General features: G+C 42.6%; 1 long non-coding RNA gene across 1 annotated transcript in view; it reads left to right on the top strand.

The window, feature by feature from the left end:
* Positions 1–1,192: 1,192 nt before the first annotated feature.
* The window catches only part of LOC118685606 (uncharacterized), a 55,878-nt gene continuing 34,704 nt past the window's right edge, over positions 1,193–22,366 (top strand). Inside the window, exon 1 of the long non-coding RNA XR_004979998.2 lies at positions 1,193–1,229. This is a non-coding gene — a long non-coding RNA (uncharacterized LOC118685606). The remainder of the gene's footprint in view (positions 1,230–22,366) is intronic.

Below are 22,366 nucleotides of genomic sequence, written 5' to 3'. Positions count from 1 at the left end.
GTAAATACCTCTGGAGTCTTCACAGGAGGCTGCACACAGGCTGTTCCTTTGGTCACCATTCAAAACTTTGAAGGAGACATTTTGAACCATCAGCAACAATTGGCATGGTAATTGCCATGCTACTTTAAAAACAGTCTGCTTTTATTTTTTAAAAGCATGCCAACCTAGCATCTTCACTGCTTAATAAAAAATTATTTTTAAGATATTTTGTGAGTGTTTTCAAAAGCTGATGTTGATTTCCCTGTGACCTGCATCCACCGTCAGTTGCCCAACTTATGGGACTGCAAAGGCAACCTCATTTTCCAGGATCTCTGTGGATCCCTCTCTGAAGCTCATCCCTGTTATAATGTCACGTCTTACACTGTGTTTTAAAATAATTTTGTATTAAGCAATGAAGATGCTAGGTTGGCATGCTTTTAAAAAATAAAAGCAGACTGTTTTTAAAGTAGCATGGCAATTACCATGCCAATTGTTGCTGATGGTTCAAAATCTTTCCTACCGAGTTTCAGTTTTTTGCCTGTTGTTAATCCTTCTGCTGAGGCTACAGTGGTTATCTGCTCTGATTCACTGGTACAACCAGTATCTGTGAACCCTCTGAGCTCATTCTTGGCAGCTGCAGGACATAATTACCACATTTGAGAATATTTTTTAGGCATTTGGATCTATGGCTGGCTTTTCAGATTGCTCCCCAGCTAACGAACCCGTTACTGGTTTGACACAGTTGACAGCTGGCTGTGCTGGTGGCTAAAGAACTGCCTCTGGGGCTGTCTCAGAATGAGGTTAATGATGGGCTAGATAAGTTCCCTGCATTTCTTATACCTCATTTACCTGGAGTTGTGCTCTTTACTAGACTTTTCCACAATGACAAGAGACCTCACCAAACTGCCATATTTACAGAATGGTGCAGCTATTCTGCTGGGCCAAATTTGGGCTTATTTACGGAGTTTGTCTTTTGTTTGTTTGTTTGAAGTAGTGACAACAGGAGCAAAAAATCTCTGCTCTGAAAATGCACTGTTTTAATAAAGGAAAGGGCTGTCAAACATCCATTTTGGGCTGGACTCATACTTGTTAACTGCCTGAGCATCCCTTTTCTCTCTCAAGTTATTATGATCCACAAAGGAATGTTTGTACTTCAGTGTGCTTTTGGTTTTCTTGCTTCCTCCCTGCAGGGCTTCTGGAGACCATGACTAATGATGGATTTGTGAAGCTTCCATGTAGATCACATGTCTGTAAGTGCCTCACACATGGAAGTTTAATAGCTATTTTTCTTGTGATACTTCATTTGTGGTCAGCTGTGCAAGGTGAAGAGCAAACATAATGTTGATATGTGGTGCTGATATTTTAAACAGAGCCACAGGAAAATAATTATTATATTTGGGGAGGACAGCACTAAAGGGATCTTTTTTTCCCTTAAAGCTTTTCCTTCTCCCTGGGATGGTTGAAATAGTTAAGTCATTTTAAAAACAAATTCCCATCCTCCCTGATTTAAGATCTATTCCTGCAGTATGTATTGAGTGGGGGAGATACTGTAGCATTTTTATGAGGAGATAAAATATTGGCTTAATGATAATTTGGCAAAGTTTCAAGATATCTGAGAAGACTTCCTGGAAATTAAAAACAACTCAAATGTAAGAGAAAATTAAGCTGCTGACCCCAAGTACAAAAGGAGAAGAGCTCAGACATCCATTCCTCCCTGCTCCTTGATTTATTCTTCTCTTCTCTTCTCTTCTCTTCTCTTCTCTTCTCTTCTCTTCTCTTCTCTTCTCTTCTCTTCTCTTCTCTTCTCTTCTCTTCTCTTCTCTTCTCTTCTCTTCTCTTCTCTTCTCTTTCCCTTTCTTCTTTTTTTTCTTTTAATCCCCTTTTGCTAATTATCTCCCCTTGACCCTGCCTGCTCTCATTACAGGGTGGAGGGATAGTTTGGTATAAATTTCCTCTTATGATAGCTGCACGTTTTTAATTTTCCAGGGGTTTTGTTTCTTGATGATGGTGAAACTTTTTGTGAAGGTTTCCAAATGGAGCAAATGTATCTGAGACCAAACTGCTTGTGGTGTGAGGGCTGAGGAGAGAGACACTTTCTCTGAGAAAATTAAATTCTTCTCTGTACTTCAGTCATTTGCACCATTTTTCTACAGCAAATGTGTAAATATCTGGAGGGGTGTGCAGCATGTCATAGAGACTGTTTAGGTTTTCCTAATGCTGCTGCCTGTATATGGATTGTCTGAGCAGACTTCTCCATGCTATTCCCTCTTAGGGACCTGAGATGATCCTCCTTGACATCCTTAGATGAAGACATTATTTTTGGGATCTGTATGAGTTTTTATTCACATAGAAAATACAGAATCAGACTCACTAGACCTCTTGTAGCATAAAGAATAATTCCTTCTTATCTGTGGAGCTCCTGACCTCACTGCTGGGAAAAGTGGAAGGTGTGGTAATTTGAGACAAGTTTCTTGGTTTGGTTTTTCAGGAGAGTGGAAAGAGATTTTGACATCTGAACATGCGGAGCCAGACTCACCACTGACGTGTTTCATTTAATCACATCAGCCAGATAGTGATAACGTTTGATTCCTGCACTGCAGACATTCCATGAGAACTGCCTGTGCAGAGCCTGAACATCTGATTTCAATCCATTGTATGATTTAGCTTTTTAGAAAACTGCTAGTTTTTAACATCTCAATCCTGTTCTCCTCCCCATAATTCTGGGGAAGGCTGGACTGGGAAGGAGCATATGACACAGAAGCTTGGGAAAGCTGAGAAAACAAGGGAAGGGATATCAAGATATAGGAAACAGAGTAACATTTGGTGGTGGTGTTGAAATGTGTGTTTGGGGAAGTTTCTAGCCTTTATAGCTGCAGGACACTCTGGATGTCACCCAAATGTAATGGATGCTGGAGTCTGCAGTCAGCCTCAAACAGCAGCTGTTGGGGATGTGCCCCACTGCATTGGTTTTACCTCTGAAATCCACTGTTGCTCATCCAAGTGATTTGCTGTGGTATGGAGCAGAGAGGGTTCATGGGCTATGCTTGGAGCCTATGGTTTTGTCTTGGGGAAGGCAGCTGGTCCTATGAAAAGCCCTGGAAATGCTGGTGCCTGCAGGTCAGAGCCATAGACATCAGCCTGAAGTCTGCTGCTGCCATCGGTAAATCCCACAGATGTCAGCAGTTCAAGGGCTGATGGAGTCCAGCCTTTTAGAGCAGCCATTCCCAGCACTGACCCTGGTCCCTGATAAAAGTCAGCACTGACTTTCAGGGTTCTTTTATTTATTTATTTATTTATTTATTTATTTATTTCCACCCTAACCCCTTAAAAGCACAGTTTCAAGCCTTGCTCTCTGACCTGTTGTTACTTGCTGTTCCCATTCTTAGCCTCTTAGTTCATGTTCTGCCTGTCATCTGTGTGCTCCAGAACCTCTTTTGGAAACTGCTGTAATTACCTCACAGAGCTGTGGAGTTGGTTTCTTGTCCAAGCTCAAGTTGTGAAACTTTTTTTTTTTTTAAGATGCAAATTACAGAAACCTATTAGAGAGACTCTTAGTCCTCCTGCTTCTTCATTTCTCTGTCTTTGCACTGGATATTTTGTTTTCTTTCATGACTTGCCTTTTAAAACATATTAGTGCCTGCTTAGGGTATGTCTGTCTACTACTCTGGCTTGAAGAATAGAGGTCTCTGAGATGAAGAGGATGTTGCATTTTGACAGCAAAATGCTCCAGGACAGGATGTTCTGGATAGGCCAGCTGTGTCTGCTCCAAGATCTGAGCTCTTTGGAGGGAGGCAGTGATAGAATAATGTTAGTGGAAATCTTTAGGAATAAACTGGCTTTGGTCCAAGCCAGTTGAACTGTAAAGGAAAGTTCAGAAAATCTTTGCTAGAACTGGGCAAGAAAGGTAAGATTTCATGGAGCATCTCCTCTGATATCTGGGCATTACCTTTGTGCCTACCAGCTGCTTGGAAAGATGCCAAGAACTGGTTGCGTCCAACACTCTGTTGTTGGCATCACCAAGATCTATGCAGAGGCTGTTGGAGTGCTTCTTCCAGTAAATGCCCCTTACTGTACTTAAATTCAGGGATAAACTGAGCTGATGGTTCAGCTGTCAAGATAAGCCACCTAGCCTGGAGTTTGTGCTTGATTTCTTGCCACCAGCCCATCTGTAGGTTCATAAGGTCTCTAAAGTCTTGGGAACTTTTCCTCCCTTTAAAACAAGGATACCAGCATGCCCAACCTCAAAAAGATAAGTTAGTCTACATTATCTTTGTATTCTTATGTTTGCACTGAACTGAAAAAAGAGGTGAGCTGAGGAAGAGGGGGAAATTCTAAAGACACTAGTGCAATTTTGAGGTCTGGTTGGCTGGTTTTTTGTGAATTGGCAAGGTCTGTGAAATTTTGGATAATCTCTAAAAATGTGTCAGTTACGCAAAAAAATCTTGTTTGTGGGATTAAAGTAATTAAGTGATTAGTAATTAAGGAATTAAATAACATTGAGATTTCAAAAACTCTTTGGGGAGGCTGAATGATGTTTCTTGGTGTATTTTGTTTGTTATAGTCCTGTTTTGCAGTGTGTAGGTCAAATATTAGTTGTGCCTGTTTAGGCATGAACCTTGGGTGGGGGACAGAGGGCTTGTCCTTGGTGTGCTGAGCATGTTCCCTAGCAGTGCTGGCTGGTCTGTGTGCCCATGTTTCACATGATGTGCTTCCTTTTGCAACTCTCAATCCTTTTAAGGTTCTTCTCTCATTTAGTAGCAAGGGTAAAGCATTCAAGCGTTCTTTTCCTGCCCTTCTATTGCAAAAGGACAATTTCTTTCAAAAGCAGAAAGGCTCAACTTCCTTGACCTGAGGAATTCAGCTGATGTGTCAGGGAACCTCAAATACCCGGCAGCTACTGAAAATTTAGCTTTGTGTTTGTGTTGTTGGTTCTGAGCTGTGGGTCTCCTGAGAGCTGCTGTGCTCACCCTGCTGGGGATGCAAGCAGGCCATTCCCAAAAGGTGAACAGAACTTCTCTCCTTGAAAAGGGCTGGGGAGGTGTGGCCATATACAGCTTTACAGACCTGAGCATCACCTGCTGATGCCATTTAATTAGAAGGGAAAAGAATGTGACTGGGTTGTTTGTTTCTTTTATTAGTTGCAGCACTGTAGAAACTCAAGGCAACTGTCAGGGATTCCATCAGAGGGCAAATGACAGTAGGGAAAAAAGCTAGAAGAAGGAGGTAGGTTTTTCTCACTAGACTCCCTATGAATTATATTCTTGACAGGAATGTGCATTACGCATACATGCAGCATAGGTTTGCATCCAGAAATTCACACCAGGGACTTAAGATTTCAAAGACTTTGGACATTTATCTGTTGTAAATGTAATTGTATCTAGAAGTAAATAAGACTCTGCAATTTATAGGCACTTTAATCTTGCACTATTTATGGACACAGGATTGCTTAGAATAATGCTGCCTTATTTTATACTGATGGTGTTGTATTTTCACCACTGTAGTAAGGGTTATTTCAGCTGTGAACCTTTATCAGAGTCTGTGAGTTTCTAGAGGGTTATAAACTGGCTTGTGTTGTCTCTGAAGAAACATGAACTCTCAGCTTGGAAGAACATAGTTAAAAATTTAAGATCCATCAGTGTACCAAATATTTATGCTTATGGATAAATATAGAGGATTCTTTCCAAACATGGGTGGGTGTGCTTGTATGAATGTTCTGAAGAGAGAGTTAAAATTAACAGCAGTTTGTCTGATTCTGTTGTTTGTTATGTAAGGAGAGAGAGGGTGCACTCAGAACTAAACAGAAATACTTATAAATTCAGAGAAAGTTGCCGTAAATAGACCCAAACCCCTTCCTTTCTCTGGGAACTGGTCCATACACAGTGCTATTCTCTCTCACCGGGGCAAGGTGGATGTTATTGCTCAGCTGGGCTAATTTTTGGAAGGCTGTTAGACTGCAGGAGAGCACCCACAAGTGTAATATTTTAGTAAGAAAGAGGGTTTAAATTTCTAGCAGAGAAATGGGCTGGTAGCAGCGATGTTAACACAAGACAGAATGTACCTCCTTTCTAATTCTAATATGCTGGCTTTTAATCAGCAGTGCTTTGACGTCTGCTGCTGAATAACAGTGAAAAAAGAGAGTTGCAGAATCAGGACCCAAGTTTCTTAGCTATTGTATCTTGGGACAAAAGAGACATATCAGGTCACTTCAGAGTAAACAGTGGGGTTGGAAAGTGAGGTGAAATGGAGAAAATGTTTTGGATCTTCATCAACCCACAGAAAAATCTCAGCTGTTGAGTCAGCAGTAGAGATATTTGTACCTAACTTTAGCTCCTTTATCCTTCCTGCCGTGCTGGCTCAGCTGCATTTGGATGTACCACAGAGGTTTTTCTCAAATGTAAGGTTTGTGCAAATCTCTCAGATTTTTCTATGTACTTTCTGCTATTGTTGCCTCTTATTCCCTTAAACAATAAGCTTCCCTACCCCACAATGCATATACATATGTGTGTATATAGTATCTACACCAACTCCCTATGTGCAAAGACAGTGTTCACACTCTGGTGTGCTGGTGTCTAGGCAGGTCAATTTATAATTGTCTCCAAGTGCTTACTCCTGCGTATGGGAGCATTGTTTTTCTGCTGCTTGGTGACAGTCAGAGATTCTTCTGAAGCTTCATAGAAAATCAAATAAATTACTTCAAATTTTATCCTTACTGGAAGAATGTACATTGATCAGTGTGAGGAGCCAACACATCCCTGTCAGCAAGTAACAGCCTCTGGGAAGTAATTTTTTGAGCTAAAGAGGTGAACAAACCCTGTAAATGGTGATCAGTAAACAGCAAAATTCCCCTGTACTTCAATATCAACAAAGATACCATAAATTCTCCTGCTGTTCATTTTTACCATCTCTATTATTCTGTGTTGTGCTGTCCTTGCCTGAGATGGTGGTAGTTCATTGTGTCATATATTCTTGCCTTTCAGTAAAAGTAAATAGATTTTTGATTTAGAATAATTTATGTTTAGCAATAGAAGGGAGTGTTTTATTTTCTCCTTCTCATTAGTTACAGTTTGTTAAGGCATTTGCATTTGAAGAAGAACTTTGTCCTCTCTCTTCACATCTTCCTGCCTGTTCAGGCACTTGAGTTCCTTCTCATTTGAAATAGCTTCCTTTTTTTTTTAAAAAAAAAAAAAAGTCTTAAAGGCTAATAATCCCCCAAATTACAATTATCAGTATTTATCAAAGTAAAACATGGCGTCATGCTGCATTTGATACAAAAACATCCAGCTGAATATTCTATTAGACAGGTCCTGTGAAGTTAAAAAGAGGACCGAGTTGAGTTATCTCACCATGGGAGGAAAAAGGCATGCACAATCAGATATTTAACACTCTTTTGCAATTATGGGAATTTTTATTCTCTCCCTGGTAGGGAACATAGCATTTTACTGCAGTGTTTCAAGTTTGCCTCCAATGGTATCTGATAGAAGTGCTTTTATCCCCTGAAGATACAGTACAAAATACAAATCATCATTGGTTTTATCTCAGCTGGAGCTGCCTATTTTCTAAATGAGTTTACTCTGTGCTACTGCCCATCAGGCACATTTTTCATCCTTCATCCCCACTCTTTTGCTATAGCTGGGTTTAAGTCCTTTCTTCTGTCCTTTGTTCCTTCAGCTCAGCGAAGTAAACAGCAGGATTGATCTTACACTGCATTTTGGTATTGTTCCAACTGCTCATCAATAGACATGGGCTGGGAATGCACTGACTGGAAAAGAAGGGCAAGATTGAAATTCACTTTTTGTTCTTTGTGCCTTTTAGTGTGCAGCGGAATGTCCCTAATCTGAAAGCTGCTACACTGACTGCCTATCAACATGCAAATTAATCATCAAGTGACGAGTCCCATATTCGCTCAAAGTAAAAGTCTTTAAAGGTATCTATGAAAAAATAAAAAAGGCGGGGGGAGAAGTAAAAAAGCCTATTTTTGTTTATTTGTTTTTCTGATGCAGTTGCTGGTGACTGGTATGGGGAGCATTATGGCTTTTGAATCTACTCCCTTGTTTAGTCACAAGCTTAATGCTTTGGAAGCATCTAGGTAGAGAGGAGAATCTTTTGGTATCCTCATAAGCAAGACAACTAAAACTAAAGATTACCTGCAGTTAGCAGCAAAGAAAAGGAGGGATTCCAAATAAAAACAATATGATGACTGCAAATTATTTGTACCTGCTTTCCCGAGGAAAGGCAGTAGAAATAAACTTACAAATGCTGAATGTCATAGTTTCTCATTTTTTTAGCACATAGTGTTTCCACTTGTAACTTTTCCCTGGGGTCTTGAAGGATTATAATTGAATTTGGGGCTGTAGCAAGAATATACAGTACTACTGTGTTTTAATATCCATTGACTTTTATATGGCAGTTTGATAAAATGTTTGAATGCGGGAAAAATGTAGGTATTCTTTATGGAAGACTAAACAGCTGGCAGAGAATAACTGAGGGCTGGAAAAGAGCTGGCTTACATGTTTGAGAGCTGTTCTAGTGTGCTTATCCGGCTGTTGAAGAGCAGTATTTCAGACAAGGTTTCACTCTCCATCATTGTTGGACTGATGCCTATAAATACATTGCACAAGAAATGGCACCAACCTGTGTCCCTAACTGAAGTAGTTTAATTAATTATCACAGCACTGAATGTATTTCATCTTCCTGTTCTTACTAGTTCTTTAGGACTTCTTCATCCTTGCCTGTGTGATTAGAGTCCCAACCACAGAGCTGTACATATTCTGCAATCTTGAAAACTTTATTTATTTATCTGTCTTGCCCACTATATGATCTGAATATCTATCTGCATCTTAGAAACAAAAAGGAGGAAGAAATAAGAAAGGATTGTATACCGGTCTCACACCAGAGACCTACCCACATCCAAAGTTGCTCATAATTTTTGTGTTAGCTTACATTTCTTTCAGCCGTCTTGTTCTGCACCCAGGGGTAAAGTATCCTTTGCTATGTAGATAGGGTTGTAATTTTCATTCTTTCTTGGAGGCAAAAATGCTTCCTCCTTGTCTATCTCTGGAGGAATCTTTCAGAAAAGGGGAAAGGAAAAAAAGAGAGAGAGAATAACAGAATGTTTTATGTTGAGCTGGGTCTGAGCTGTGAAGTACATGTAATAGTCCCAAACCTCACACAGTCTGGGGGCTGAACACTCTGCTTTGTGCCAGGATGCCTGGTTTCTTATGGGGGCAGTGTGATATGAGATGGAAGTATGAGCAGGGAGGCCAAACCCGGGAGAGGAATTAAAGTTCTAGCCTGGACATAGGTGTGAAGGAAGGTGTGTGTGTGTGTCCCCACAATAATCTGTTAATAGCTGGGGCTCTGCCTGCAAACTCTGAACTTACCTTTGGCTTCCCAGTGTTGTCTGGGTTTGCTGTGTCCCCCTGCTGCATGGAAGCAGCTGGGTGCACAAGTGGATTTACACCTGGGCAGCAGGAAGAGTTGTTCTCATAATTAACCTACCTTGGCACCAATTGGGAGTGACTTCCAAGCCAGGCTGCAGGGTCTGGGGCTCTGCCTCAGCACTCACTGTGGGGGCAGACTGGGCTGAGGGAGAGAAAATCTGAACACACTGAGCAGAGTGTCTCTGTGGTTTTGGGTCCCAAAAAAATAGAAAACAGATTTCTTCTTACTCAGGAAAAGAATAAAGGCTCCTGAAGATTTCCATGGGAACAAATTCTAGTATTTTTAATTTGTAAAGCAGTGGCATGTTATGCCTTTGTACAATTTTAAGGGTCTTTGGGGTTTTTTTGTTTCTTGTTTTTCTTAGGTGAAGGAGAGTGACCAGCTTTCTCCAACCTTACCGCTGGCTCAAACCAGCAAGCTTTGCACAAAGTTTGTGAAGTGTCCGTTTTTAGCTGGAAGTGGTTATCTTCCTCCTCCCTATCCCACTGCTGTCCTTTGCCTGGGATGTAGCTGAGCCAGGATCCCAGCCTCCTTCCCAACTGTAAGCAGGTCCATATGCAACGAGGAGAGCTCCTGCCCGTACCTGGATGTGTGGGCACTCACTTGCAATGGAGCTGCATCCCAGTTCCACCTGATGCAGTGCCCCACTGCCAGAAGACACCTGGCTGCTGCCCAGGGCAGCTGAAACTCTTCTCACTTTCTATGCCAGACAGCAGGATTTTGACTCTCAGTAGGAAAGGGAATGGGGGACTCTTTTTGCAAGCAGCCAAGCCAGGTAATATCTGTCCAGACATAAACACAGGCAGGTGCTGATTTTCTTCTTGGGGGAGTTTCAGGCAAAGCTTTGGTTGCAGGAGCATGTCTGTAAACTGCTGACATGCAGTAATGTAACCAAGACCTGCATCTTGGCTTGTTGGAGTCCACAGTGCATATAGCCAGACTTGAGGTTTGAAATGGGCCTTGATCAAGGCTCTGACTAGTCCTTCCCAGCAAGGATGTGCTCTCTGCTGAGAGAAAGGTTGGCAACCTTATTCAACAAGGTTGGCAGGACAACAGAGTGCTGACATATCCATTAAAATTAGTGAGATGTCCTTCCCTCTGCTTCTGCTGCTGGCCTGATCCTTGTGAGCTGTCTTTGTCAGGAGCACCATAGGGATAGGCAAATCAGTGCTGCATATTAAGAAAGATGTCACATAAAGCAAGAAATCTTACAAGGTCATTGCCTATGCACTCTTTTGCTTTCTTTTAAGCATCATGGTCTAGGAATGGTACTCCCCAGTTTAGTGCTCCTACTGAGAATCTCCAAATCATGAGCCTCTTGCTCGCTCCTATTTAGCTTCCCTCTACAGTGGGATGGAAAGGAGAATTGGAGGCTCAAAAGGTAAAGCTCACATATTGAGATAAGAACAATTTATTGGAAACAACAATGAGATAAGAAAATAAATAGCAACAGTAATAATGACAGAGGGTACAAGAAAGAGGTGAACAATTGCCAAGGAAACCCTCTGATAGCAGACAACACCCAACTGCTCCCTCTCAATGCTATGCCAACTGGAAGAGGCCCCTTCTCCCTGGAAGAGACTCCCTTTCCCTCAGCCCTGGCAGTGACATGAAGTGGTATAGAATAACCTCTGGGTCCTGGCCATACCTGGCTTACCCTCTCCAGGTTACTGCAAAAATTAACCCTGTCCTGGCTGGAAACGGGACAATATGTAGGACTAGGAGAGAGGCAGGCGTGATTAACCCATACCCAGATAGGAGTGGTGGGAGTAAAGAGCAGTAATTTTGCTGTCTGCCACTCTTTCCTAAACATTTAAGTGAGATGATGGCTTGTGGTACCCAGCCTCAGTGCTCTGTTGGGATGTATGCTTTCCTAAACAACTGCAGGCATTTTTCACTTGTGCAAGGTCCCTGTTTCTGTAACCTCTGTATTTTGTGTATGCAGTGGCATGGAGCTTCCTGGCTTCTTTCAGAGATGCATTAACCCAGGAGTGCTCTCAGTCGTTACAGCTCAGCATGTGGGTATTGATCGCTGCCACCTGTCCCCGAGCCAACGTGGATGAAAGCAGGTTGAAGAGGGCAGTGCTCTTGTGAACCAGCCTGGGTGACATTCTGGCTCTGTGACATCAAGCTTGTCCTGTAAGAAGTGGTCTTCTGCTCTTTTACATTATTTTGTAGCATGTTGCCATGCTAGTTTTATGCAGGAAACACTGACTAAGGTACCCCTAGTCATGTTCCCTTCTCCGTGTGATTGACTGTGTGTGGAAGCACTGTCACAGAAATGTGTGTGTATTTATGTGTACATGTACCCATATAGGGGTGTGTCATCCTGGCTTGCATAAAAGCTGGATTCCTGCAGGCTTCTGTCCTGGTCATGTGATTTTCCTTTTGCAATATCACTGATGGGTGGGATCTTTTTCTCCTCTTATCTGCATATGCTGCCCATCCCTTTTCCTGGGGAATTGGGCAGTGGTGGTGGGGGTTCAGCATCTTTGGATATAAGATCAGAAAGGGAATCCTCCTCAGTTGCTGACTTGCTGAAGCTGGTTACATGCTGAGCCAGTAAGTTTTACTCTTCACCTTGGCTGACTTCAGAGGTCAGTAACTTGGGGCCAGATGATTGCCTGGGATGTCACATGCCGTTCCTGTAGCTTGTGGAAAATTTAATTTTACTGTTAAAACATTTCATTGATAGTAGCACAACTTTTTTTCAGTTAAACAGGATGCTTTTACAAGAGCAGGGCTTTTTAAAGCCATGCAGCTTTTTCTTTGTCTTTTAGGAAGTGCCCACTGTGCAGGCTCAGTGTTTGTAGAGCAGGTTGGCCTGTACATGGATGCAGGAGGTCAGGTGCTAATGGAATCAGCTGGAGCTTCATGTGGGTTCCCTGGGTCACTTGGCCCAGCTGGTCTTTAAGAGATGTTTTGGAAGACCTTGCAGCAAGGAAGAATGATAACTGTGCTTAGACAGCATGGGCAGGTAAGCCCAGTGTCTACAGTTTAGGTGTAGGTGGGAGATTTCCAGCAGAATTATGCTGTGGCCAGACAGTCTGCTGACATCAAAATATTTCTGCAAAAATGGGGCTTTTTATTACAATCTCCCAGAGCTATAAGCACTGTGAGGCCTTCTTGGTTTTTCTGCCTGGTCTTATATCAGTGCCAGGCTGCATTGGTAGAGTTCAGAGTGGGAGCTGAGCTGCCCTGAGAGCTTGGATATTAGGCCCACAGCCTCTGCTTTTAACTGATTTTTTTAAAAATGTGAGGGTTTTCTTTTTGCATGTATGTGGGTTTCTTTGCTTTTTTGGGAGGGGTTTTGATTTATTTTTTAAAAAAAATTTTCCAGATCATTAGAGAAAGAGAATCTTACAGCTCAACACAACCTAAAGCTGAAGAAATCTAGACAGATCCTCTGACTCCTTTCTTCCATATCAGTTTGAAAGGTTTGGTTATATTTGACTTCTTCTCATGGAAGCCATCCCTGGAGATGGCACAAATAGCCTTAAATGTTACAAGATCAGCCATATAAAGGTCACTGTCTTCTACAGCCTGGCACCTTTTCTGGGCCTCTAAGGCTCCCATTTGTGCTGGAGCTTTCCAGTGTATCTGGGATGAGATGGTCTCCAGCCCCAGCCCAACTTACAGCCTCACAGGTGAGGGACAAGGATTCAGCTATCCTGGTCTGCAGCAGTGAATTTAAAAACCAGATAAAATCTTTTGGCAAAACTAATTTTCTTCTGAAAGTGTTCTCCATTACACTTACCCACCTCGTTTTTATAATGGAATGCACACAACAGTACGCATATTGACTTATGTTTTCAGTCAATATCAAGATTTATTGTCCCCTGAGTTAAATGAATCACAATATTGACCTCATTGTAAGCCAATACCGGCTTAATGTATTTTTTTAGAGTATTCTGTATTCATTTTTAGTAATAGGGCCCATACAGTAGTCTATAATATTCATTTGTATTCTCCCTCTTGCTCTTTCCCCTTTTTTTTTATTTCCTTGTCTGTGTCTGTTGATGGCTATCACAGCAGTAGACACTGGATTCATTTAATGAATGAGAAATAAAGATGTCCAATAGCTGGTGTATCTCCATTATAGAGATGGAATGAGTCATTTCCACAATCAGCTAGCCTTTAGCTTGGGCCAGGAAAAACAAGGTGAAGTGCCTCTAGCAGGCACTGATATAGAAACAATAGCCAAGTATTACTTGTATCTTACCTCTTCTTTCTTTCCTTCTTTTTCTTTCTCTTTTTTTTTTCCTTTCTTTTTTTCCCCTTTTGTTTCTGCATTTAAATTTTCCACAGGAGGGGAAAACCCAGTATTTCTTTAATATTGAATTCCATTTATCTCCATAAATTGGTTATGGTATACAATCTAAAGGACTCAGCTGTTTTTAAAATAGGTTTATTCCTTTTCCTTTAAGATTATTTCAGATTATTTCCACACAGTATAGGCGAGTTATAAGAAGACTCATTTTGCAGACTTCAGTGAGAGCTGCACATTTGCAGTGCATCGTTTCAGATGTGGAATGTTGAACAAAGAAATTAAATTTATATGTATCACCTAAATTATTTCAGATTCATGGTTCAGCAAAGAGTTCAGATCCTAATCAAATATGTAGTTTGCATGGGCACTACACCTTTTCTCAATAATAATATGGCAGTTCTATTTACAATGCTTGACTAGATTTTGTAATAATGCTTTTACTGAAATTTACCCTTTGTTTTTCTGCTGCCGTCTTGGCTGCCCTTAAGATATGTGCACTCTTAGAGCAAAGATAATGATTGCAAGTAACTTTTCTTGAGAGAAAGGGTGAGAGAATGAAATCAGGGCTCCTGTTAAATATCCTACCTCTCAGACTTTTCCAGTGACTACTACATGCTGATACATGGGCAAGTAGATCTGTATTCTGTGTGAAAAGGAACAGTTTGAATATCAAGGTCATGAGAAATTATCTGAAAAGCTGCTTTTCTAGAATTGCTACAGCTATCACCTCATCAACATCCACTGCCTATACTGCAGCATGAAGGAGAAAAACACCAGTAGATGATGTAGGGGTGGTGTAGGGGTGGAAGAAGAGAAATAATACATTATTGGAGCTGAGCCCAGGGTGGGAAAAGGTGAAGGAGCATTCTTCTTTCATGTGCTGGTCCTGGCCAAGAAAGGAGGAAGCCTTGAAATACCTTTTTTTTTTTTTTTTGCTCTGGACTGTGCAACAGTCCATGAATGGACTTCAGGGTGTTCTACAATATAATACCCTGTAAATTAAGAATGTAGAAGCAAGCAATAAGCACTCTTTCCCCATTTTGTTTTTTTGCAGTGGACTGCAGTTACCCCCCTTGTCCCTGAGCAGAGCCTGACTCTGTGAGAATTTGGGTGACTGTCCCAGTTGTGGTGACTGTCCAGTGGAATGTCAGCAGCCCCACTGAATTAGTCCTGAGCTAGAGCTGGGCCACAAAAGGCTCCACTTCAGTCTTGTCTGAGCGCTTAACTGACACACAGTGTGTGTTCTAGGATTGAGATTTTTAGAAAGCAATGGAGAAGCATCAGTTTCCTTATTCTTGGGGTATTGCCACTGGTGGATGCAGGCATAGGATTTTTCCTGTGTCCCAACATAAAACACCTGCCGAACTGGGCATGCAAACACTCCAACCTGTGTGAGCAAATCAGTCACGTGTGTTCCCCTGAACAACATTTCTCTGATGGGCAGTGTGGATTTGCAGACGTGCCCCCTGAAGAAAGCCCAGCTGAAGTCCCTCCAGGGCCTTTGAAGGAGACCCAGATCTTTGCTTAGCCCACATTCACAGGAGCTCCTTCACAACTTCTCTGTTAGCATCATCTCAGCTCACCGTCTGCTTGAGTATTTGAGTCTCTTGCTTTATTTTTTTTTCTTCCCAGAAACCTTCACTGCTCATGCAGCCTCAGGAATGTCAGGACTCAGAAGGAAATTTTTTAAATCTAATTATAAACTTGTATTTATATTTTCACCCTGCAGTTTTCAAGGTGGTGCCTGAAGCCTCCTTAGGGTAGGGAATATTGGTAGGTGGTGAGAGTGTGTGTGTGTCTGTGTATGCTCTTGGGAGAGGAGATCTGGGGTGCTGGAGAAACATCAGGCAACAGGAGAATTACTTGGGGTTTTGTTTTTCTGCACTGAGGGTTGCTATCTTGTGCTGAATGGTTCTGTGCTGAACTCAGAGGTGAAATTCTGTAACTGATGTTTTCTTTGGCTCTTTTTTTTTTTGTTTTGTTATGTTTTTGATGACAAAGAAAAAATTCCTGCTTTGAAAACAGCATTGTGCCTTATCTTGGTCCATTATTCAGAATAGGTTTAAGTTCTCCTGTTCAGTGATTTCCACTGGTATTACGCACCTCCAAACCTGCTTCATGCCCTGATGGTGGTGGTTGTATATATATTTTTTTAAAGATCTGTGATTTTGTTTGTTATTGGAACATGCTCTCTGTGTGCATCTGAAGATCTGAAAAAAAGGAGTTTCTCCCTTCTCCAGTCCTTGTTAGGAGGAAGTGGGAAACCCAGAGGGGAAAACAGTCACCCTCAAAGCAGTTTTACATTCCTCTCAGACTTTTATCACTTTAACTTTCTCTTTTTTTTCTGCTTGTCTAAAATTCTTATCCTGATATTGTTGGTGCTGTAAGATCACTGCTTCTGGGGAATTTTGATGCTGAAAATATGTGGCTAGGGAATACATGAGAAACTGTTATTTGTAAGGTTAACTTCCTGCTGGAAAAATCTTGCCATCTTGCCATTCCAGTGTCTTTTCTGCTTGAAGAGCTCCAGCTCCCTGGGCAGCTACCCTTTTTTTGGCATGCATTCTTATCTGGAAACAAGTAATCCAGAAAATAGCCAAAGGATGATGTTTTACCCTCTAAATCCTTCCTCTTTTCTGGAAATACAGCTTCCTTTCTCCTTGGTTGAGTGAGTGAAAATGGAGAGAGGAAGTAGATACAAATGAGATATGAAGTTCCTCTGTTTGTTTCTAATGTTTTGGGTTTTTTTTTGGGGGGAGACAGAAACCACAAACTCAAAGTCCCCAGCAATTAGGAAAGGGAACAGAGGAATTACATAGGAAGGGAAAAAGGAAATGCTTGGAGATGACTGCCCCACTTATGTGTTGAGGGTGAGATGCCAGCTGTGTAAATCATTTTGGCAGAACTTCCTGATTTCAGAGTTAGAAAGGAATTCTTCCTCTCCCTCAAAGCTTGAAAACTGCAAGGTGAAAATATAAATACAGGTTTATAATTAGATTTAAAACATTTCCTTCTGAGTCCTGACATTCCTGAGGCTGCACGAGCAGTGAAGGGTTTCTGGGAAGGAAAGAAAAAACCAAAGTGAGTGAGAAACTCGAATACTCAAGCAGACAGTGAGCTGAGATGATGCTAACAGAGAAGCTGTGAAGGAGCACACAAGAGAGGGCACAGAGAATTGGGATTGTGTATACTACAGCAAAGAGAGTAGATCTCTTTTAGCTGTACATAATTGGGACAGGAAGGCAATTAGGTGCCAAAAAACGCAAAATGCTGGGCATGTAAATGCAGTTTTCTGTCCAGAGGTGCGTCTTTGAAAAATCCCTGGCTTGTTCAAACTTTAATGTCATCAATCAGATATTAGCACCAGGTAATTAAATGATAAAATAGAAAGAGAAAGTCCAATGAAAGCTTTCCTTTTCTTAATGAGGATGAACTTAACACTCTCAGAAGCTGTTTTCAGGGAGAAGAATTACATTTGATATCTGGTCAATAGTGCATTTGCTTATTAATAGAGTGAATGATTTAAAATTAAATAAATGACCATTCAGATATTTATTAGTAGGCATGATAATGCCTGTAGTACTAATACATTGCTTAATTTATTTAAAAAAAATAACTTTCTCATACTTTGTAATGCTTCCTGGTAGATGTTGCTCTGCTGGGAGAAGGAGTAGCAAAAGAAGTAAAGTGGTTACAGCCCCATCCTTTTTATACATTGACTGCTCAGGACAGACCAAAATGCCCCCTTTTTTTTTACTTTTTTTTGTACTATACCACCATCCATGTATTGGGGGGAAAATCCTGATTTTTAATATTAAGAAGGGATTTGTAGAGAGGAAACTAATAGAAGGCAAAACCAGCCAAAACCATCAGTTCTTCTAGGAGTGGGATTCCTCAGAATAAAAACACTCTGTGGTTTTGGGGATTGCTGAACTGAAGTGAGTTCAAAAAGGCAAATACCTGTCTCCCACGGGCTGAGTTAAGCTTTGGGGGGTTAATGTGCAGCTGATGGCAAGCTGAGAGGGGACGGGGGCCCAGGGTGCTGGGCAGTGATTCGAGGGCATACAAAGCTCTTTGCAATTTTGAGATCATTGAACAATGCTGGCTCATACCTGCTTGGCTGGCATTGGAGGTTTGCTGGAAACAAATGCTCAGGAAGCACTTGGGAGTGTCCTGTGCATCAGAGGTAGGAGTGCAAGGCAGTAGAAGTAATATGAAGGAGTTAAGTGGAAAGCTTTTCAGTGGAGATGCCGGGCTGAACAGAGCTGTGACACAAGATGTGAGTCTGTTAGAGGAGATAATATCACGGGAGCTGGGTCGTACAAAAAAGCATCATTCTCTCTTTTGCCCTGACCACGCTGAGTCCTGGCTCCCCTCGGTGCCTCTGCTGTGATGTTTAGAAGCCCCAGGATGGGCTTTCCCCTCCTGCAGAACCTGACCGACCCTTTCAGCAAGCACCGTGGAAGGAGTTAAGGATGCGAGTTCAGCCTGAAGCTCGGTTTCCTGGCTTATGTTGGTTGTTGCCAAAATCTTAATGTTGTTTTAATGCATTTTTGTGTTCATGAATCCATTTTCCAGAGCTGCGGATTGCACACACTAACCCTTTTTATGTGACTAAAAGCCAGCTGTAGTATCCTTGAAGAATCAAATGCTCTCATAGCTCTGGAAATTGCTCTGGGTGTGCATGCATGTTTATTTGTGCGTCAGCTCTTTTAATCTTTCTACTGAAAACCTAATATACTGTAACTGGGACATTTTCAAAAAAGAGAACACTTCAAAACAATTCTAAATATAAATTAAATCCATTTCCAAATGGCTTGTTAAAAATGCAGATGGTTTATATTTATTATATAATTTTTTTGTTTTATCACCTTGCAAAATTTTACAGCATAGAATCTTATTTAACACGAAGGCATTTTAAGCAGCAATATTAGACAGCTGTATGTGCGTCATACTAAGAGATTTTTACAGGTTATTAAAGTTGGTTCTGATGTAACCTGGTGTTTTGAGCAGCATAGATTAGGCATTTTCCAATTTTGTAATTTTAAGTAGGTGCGCCTTTTTTTTCCCCCTCCCAAAATAGCCTTTTAGTCCTTGATTCCAATTGTTCTCAAGGTGTAAGGAAATTCAGGCCAGACTGATTGAGAAACGCTCTCTGAGCTTATATGAATAACAAAGAGTGGCCCAGATATTATCTCAGCTGAAATTAGGGGTAATTATACTCTATAGCAAATTATATACATAGTTAAAACAAATAACAAAGCACAGTGTTCATATTCTGGTGATTAATTCTTTCCCCCCAAGTTCTGTTTGCCTTTACAATTTTTCCATTGCAATCAACATGAGAATATTGCTGGGTAGCAGCAGCACCTGAATAAGTGCCAGCCTGATTTGTTGTTTTTTTTTCCCTTCTCAGCCTCCAACAGGCACAAGCAGGTTTAATGTTAACTCGACTCAACTCCAGCTCCTCTGCTGGTTCTCACACCCTCCAGGTCAGAGCTAAATCCCCTATTAATTAAACAGAAATTATATCCGAAATAAATCACTTGGCACAAGAAACCCACGGTGGAATTTTTTGAAAGATGTTTGCAATAATTAAACATTCTGTGACTGGTGACATTTTAAATAACTCTTAAAATACCAACCTGTGTTGATATTTAAAATAGGCTCTTCAGTGGAAAGGCAGTGATCCCATTGAGCAAATAAGATAAACCACGTCATCGTATAAGAAGGGAAAAAAGACAATCATTCAATAGCAGCAAAAACCTACCAAATATTTTTCTTATGGCAAGAGTCTTAAAAGTGCTTGGAAGACACAGTTTGGGGGTGATTATGTCAATGCTTGTGAAGGAGGAGCTGATAAACCTTCAGTATCTGTGCACTCATCTCTGGTTGTTGAAGGGTATGGAGTGAGTTTCCTGGCTCATGGGTACCAGTATAGGTAGAGAAGGGCTCAGGGATTTTGGCTGGTCTCTTAGGGCTTTGCTATCTGTTTGTCACCTCCTGCACTGCACCTTTCCTCCTGACCTGGCAATTTCAGGGGCATTTTGTGCAATCAAGCAGAAGCCCAAGTATTTCGTCAGTGTCCCCAGGCAATGTGCCACTTGGGCTGATGGGAGCTCACAGCAGTGCTGCTGCACACTTGCACAGGCTTGCCTCACCCTCTGCCCACTGGCTTTGGAAAACATACAAACAAAATAATACCTCACCACCACCCAAAAATCCTACAATGGTTCCCCTTTCCCAGAGCATGTGGGGAAAATTAATAGTGAATCTTGCCTAAATGCAGGAAGAGAGGAGGTGGGGGAATGGTGGTGTAGGAAGAAAAGACATTGTGTACTTCAGTGGTGGTTGACTGCTCTTTGTAGCCAGTTGGAACACCTCTGTGTAATGCCTCTTGCAGGCTGGAGAGAGGGAGAGGTTTGGGTGCCTTGCTGAGTTGGGGATCAGCGTAGGTGAATTGGGTTTTGCACTTCCCTCTTGTGCTCATGGCCTGAGTGACTGTGGCCACCAGCCGGGAGGAGGCAGGGGAGAGCGGCCATGCCCTCTGCCTTGAGAAGGCAGGGAGTTTGTTCAGAGCTGGGCAGACCTAGGGACCCCTCCAGACCTGTCCTTCCCCTGCCCTGGTCTCTGTGAGGTCTGGCAGTCTTAGAGCAGGCAGGGGTGCCTTGAGGTTAAGTGCAAAACCACGATAGGGATCCTGGTCTTCCTGTGGGAAGTGCAGGATCTCACACTGGTCTACTGCTATACTTTCATTAAATGTGCAATGGGTTATGTAGAAGTAGATTGTACCTATACAGTGACTGAAGACTGTCACACAGTATAGCTGTACTCTAATTTCCTCAAGATGTCTCATGTTTGGCCTCTTTTCCAATCAAACTGTCACTGCTGCCTATTGCTCTCCATCTAGGTGGACCAGGCCCTTCAGCTGTAATCTCTGTCTAAAAAAGGACCCTGTGTGCAGCCTAACCTACTTTCTCAAGGAAAAGTCAGGAAATCCTGTTTGTCTTGGTTTAGTTTTTTGGTTTTTGGTTTTTTGTTTTTTTTTTTTTTTTTCTGCATTTTACATTCCACCTGGGTTTTACAGCAGGCAACTTCAGTGAGAGGCACGGGAACCAAGAGACTTGGCATGTCTTTACTTGACGAAAAATTGTCTTTCCTACTGCTGCAGCAGTCTGGCTCCATGTCTGGAGCTTCATTGTATTTTGCTGGAGCTTCTCCCCTGGCTGCTCACAGGGAGTGCAGCTGAGGAGGGTGCATGGCCAAGGAACCCGGGCAGCATGGTGCTCATTTGGAACAGCTGGGTGGCAGCTCAGACCTATGGCTCATACCTGCAGGTTGGATTTATGAGCGTTTGGGAAAACACAGTTATTCTACTACCAAAACCATGGCATTGCCAGTCTAATCCTGTTTTCTCCTTGAAGGATTAGTTTATAAGACTGGGACAAATCTTTCTGGGGGAAGAAGAGGAGGAGTAAGCAAACACAACTGTCATTTGGAACAGGAATTAAGAAGATGAAATGTGAAGAAATGTTGACTTAGACTAATCTAATCGCCAAACTGTAGTTCAGGGATGTGAATTATGAAGCAGAGGCTTGGACTACAGAAAACACCTGGACAGGTAAAATACAATGGTTCCTGTCTGTGCTGGTCAGTGAATGTCCTCCTCCTGATTTAAGGCCTGAAGGTCTGACAGTCAACATCTTGTGACTGTGGTTACAATAGTGCTCAACAGCTGTGGCACCACTGCTCCAAGCCTCTGATGGTCTGGGGGAGTTTTCAGGTCCAGCTCTGCCACTCGTGCTGAAACCTAGTCGTGATGCTCCTCCTGCCAGGGAAGGTGGGCTGGGGACAGTCGGTGGCTTGCATGTACCAAAGCGGTTTCTTAGTGTTTAATAATTGGTAGATATAAATTATATCTTGTCCCAGTTGCTCCATGCTTTTAGGTGGGGGTTGAGAGCTGTACGCCGAGTGACGGCGCGGTGGTTTATTCCTCCTTGTTATTAATTATTCGGGAAGCGCTGGTTCGGCTTGCACTGTGAGCCCCACGGCGGAGGGCGGCGAGGCGCGGGCGCGTCGGAGCCGGGGCTCGAACCCGCGGCCCCGCGGCGCGCCGCTGCGGCGGGTGGCCGGCAGAGGGCGCCGGGCCCCCAGGCACGGGGGGAGCGCGGCGGGGCTGCCCCGCTGCGGCCCGAGCGCCCCGGACACCGCCTCCTTCTCCCCCTGCGCCCCCTTCGCACGGGCACGGCGCAGGAAAAGCGAGGGAAGGGGAGGGGTGGTGTGGGGAGAATAAAACAAAGTTTAAAAAAATCTAGAAAAAAAAAATTCCCAGTTTTAGCCAGACCAAACTTCTTCCCCCGTGGAAGGGTCGCCCCCCGCGAGGAGCGGTGCGGGGACTGCTCCAGCACGAGGCCGTGGGACTGTAGGGCTATCCGCGTGTGCAGAAACTCATCCTCGCTGACGTTCCCTACGAGCCCACGCAGGGAGCGCTCACCATCCTATATATTCGTTGGACCAGGTTTTTGGCACGTTGGGGCGCTTTAAACTTGAGCGGATTCATGTACAAATCAATTCGGAATTGGGAAACCATCACTTCCCTTATGTATACATCTCTCCTGCCTTACCAGTTTTCCAGCTGGGAAGGCTGGCAGGCAGACGGCTTTGGAGGTGGCTGCC

This window comes from Molothrus ater, chromosome 3 (genome assembly GCF_012460135.2).
Source record: "Molothrus ater isolate BHLD 08-10-18 breed brown headed cowbird chromosome 3, BPBGC_Mater_1.1, whole genome shotgun sequence".
Lineage (NCBI taxonomy): Eukaryota > Metazoa > Chordata > Aves > Passeriformes > Icteridae > Molothrus > Molothrus ater.
This window is presented reverse-complemented; position numbering and strand designations above follow the sequence as displayed.